The following is a 3,420-nucleotide window of genomic DNA, read 5'->3' as shown; positions in this document are numbered from 1 at the left end:
GGGGGGGCGACGGTGGTAGGGAGTGGTCGAGGTGGCGGCGGTGGAGCTTCCCTTCACTACTACGCAGACGATAGGGTGTGTCGGTGGGGTGTACGGCTCGTGACAAACCTCATGTGGCCCGGGCCCCCACCTCTTTATATGGCGCAAGTGACAGGGGTCAGTCAACCATAGTGGATTGGGCGCCCCCGATCAGGGCGCGGATCTAAGGGCCCGATGGGCCGTTGGGCCCACACAGGAAGAGATCAACCTAACATTCTCCCCCTTGATCTCAACTTTTATTTTTAACCATATACCTTTTACTTTATTCGTTTCATCACAGATCAATACATAGAACATGTTTCATCGTCACAGCTCAATTGCCAATAGAATCAGACAGCTACAATATACCTCTCTGTTTTGAAACAAATTCTGTTCCTTTTGGGCCTCTCATGATCCAGGAATCATAGGCTTTCCCTTAAACCCATGCCGGCTAAGTGTTCCTTGAACACATTGGGTGGTAAGCCTTTCGTAAGCGAATCCGCAAGCATATCCTTTGTCCTTACATGCTCGAGACTTATAGTGTGATCCTGGATTTTATCTTTCACAACATAATACTTTATCTCTATTGTTTTGGCAGCATTACTCGACTTGTTGTGAGCCTAGAATACTGCGGGCTGGTTGTCACAGTACATCTTTAGTGGTTTGTCAATACAATCTACCATTTTCAAGTCGGGTATAAATTTCTTTAACCATATCGTCTACCCCGTGGCCTCATAACATGCTATAAATTTTGCATACATCGTGGACGATGCAACTATTGACTGTTTGGAGCTCCTCCACGAAATAGCCCCTCCAGCGAGAGTGAACATGTATCCTGACGTGGATTTTCTATCATCTCTGTCTCCCGCAAAATCTTTGTCTGAATACCCTCTTATCTCTAGGGAAACAGATCTCATGTTTGTTAGCATGTGGTCCTTCGTGCCTTGCGCATAATGCAATGCTTTTTTTACCATCTTCCAGTGCTTTGTGCCTGGATTCTCTTGATATCTACCGAGTACCCCGGTGATAAAAGCTAAGTCAGGGCGAGTGCACACTTGTACATACTGTAAACTTCCAATAGTCGAAGCATATGGTACTACTTTCATTTGATCGATCTCATACTGGTTCTTGGGAATTGAAATTTCCCAAAACTGTCGCCCTTGACTATAGGATCAGGTGTGGCTTTACTCGCATGCATATTATACTTTTTAAGAACCTTTTCTAAATATGCCTTCTGTGATAGTCCTAAAACTCCATTTTTCCTATCTCGGTGAATTTCTATGCTCAACACATATGATGCTTCACCAAGATCTGTTATATCAAAATTTGAGGACAAGAACTTCTTTGTTTCTTGTAGCAGACTAACATACTGCTAGCAAGCAAGATATCATCCACATACAAGATTAGGAAAATATATTTCCCATTTTAAAACTTTGCATAAACGCAGTTAACATTCTCTTTAAATCCAAATCTTTTAATTGTCTCATTAAACTTTAGATACCACTGTCTAGAGGCTTGCCTTAATCCATAAATAGATTTCTTCAGGCGGCATCCCGTATCTTTCTTGCCTTCCATGATAAAACCCTTGGGTTGTTTCATCTAAACATTTTCTTTTAAATCCCCGTTCAGAAATGTCGTCTTTACATCCATTTGATGTAACTCTAAATCAAAATGTGCAACTAATGTCATTATGATTCTGAAGGAATCCTTACATGAGACTGGGAAAAATGTCTCATTGTAATCTATCCCTTCTCTTTGTGCAAATCCTTTTGCCACAAGTCGTGCTTTATACTTTTCTATATTCCCTTTAGAGTCATACTTAGTTCTGTAGACCCATTTGCATCCTACTATTTTGGATCCTTTAGGAATATTCTCTAAGTCCCAAACATCTTTGGAACTCATCGATTTTATCTCGTTTTCCATTGCCTCCGGCCACTTCGATGAGTGAGGGCTTCTCATGGCTTCTTCATATGAAGTGGGATCACCTTCCATATGAACTATTTCTGTGTTATAAACTTTATAATCAGTGGAAATAGCTGATCTTTTAGTTCTTTTAGACCTTCTAAGGGCCTCATTCCCTGTTACATTCTGTACCTCAACTTTTGGCACATCTTCTAAAAATGGTTGTTGCGCCTCCCCTTCATGCTCAACAACGGGTTCAGTCAGCTCCTGACGGATAGGTTCCGAATCTTCTCCCATAGTTGTCATGGGTGGAGTTACAACAGGTGCTTGCACCGTAACCTCAGGTACAACAGGTAGTGAGAAAAATGGCTCCTGAATCATCGGATTAGGTGCATGCGCCCTCTTCTCCGCAAGATTAATTTTCTAATCTACCATGCTCCCCCCATCATTTTGTCTTTAAGAAGACTGCATGTCTTGTTTCTACAAACTTTGTTTATCCCTCTGGACAGTAGAAATGAAAAAAATTTGATCTATCAGGATAGCCAATGAAGTAGCAATTGACTGTTTTGGGATCTAACTTTGCAATATTAGGATTAAACACTTCGGCCTCAGCTGGGCTCCCCCACACCCTTAAGTGTTGTAAGGAGGGCACTCTTCCTGTCCACAACTCGTACGGTGTTTTGGGTACCGACTTGCTTGGTACTCTATTGAGAATGTGAATGGCGGTTTTAAGCGCCTCCATCCATAATCCCAATGGCAAGGTGGAGTAACTCATCATGTTGCGCACCATATTCATAAGTGTACGGTTACGCCTTTCAGCTACTCCATTTTGCTGAGGCTCGCCCGACATTGAATACTGGGCCACTATGCCCGTCTCCTGTAAGAACTTTGCAAAAGGTCCAGGGAATTGGCGATATGGAGTGTGCCGACCGTAGTACTCCCCCCCCCCTCCACGGTCAAATCTTACTATCTTTATTCTTTTATCATGTTGATTTTCAACTTCAGCTTTGAATATCTTCAATTTATCCAACGCTTCATATCTTTCTTTGATTGGATAAGTAGAACCATATCGGGGGTAATCGTCTGTGAATGTTATGAACGAGTCATAGCCATCCAAACATTTCACAGGAAATGGTCCACAAATGTCAGTGTGAATGATTTCTAATGTTCCTGTGCTACGGTTTGCACCCTTTTTGATTTGTTTTACGTTTTACATACTTTCCTTTAATGCAATCTATGCATTGTTCTAAGTCTGAGAACTCTAATGGAGGAAGAATTTCATTTTTAACTAGTCTTTCTATTCTCCCCTTCGAAATATGGCCCAAGCGATAGTGCCATAATTTCGATGAGTCATGAGTTCTCTTTCTTTTCTTTTGTTCTTTATCCGACGCGGAAACATGCTCATTCACGTTACACATAGAAAACACTTTTTCACGTAGTGATAATAAATAAAGCTCATTGTCAAGGAAAGCAACACCCACATGAGTATTATTAAACTAT

Source organism: Triticum dicoccoides, chromosome 3B, assembly GCF_002162155.2.
Source record: "Triticum dicoccoides isolate Atlit2015 ecotype Zavitan chromosome 3B, WEW_v2.0, whole genome shotgun sequence".
NCBI classification, from domain to species: Eukaryota; Viridiplantae; Streptophyta; class Magnoliopsida; order Poales; family Poaceae; genus Triticum; species Triticum dicoccoides.
Note: the sequence above shows the minus strand (reverse complement) of the source record.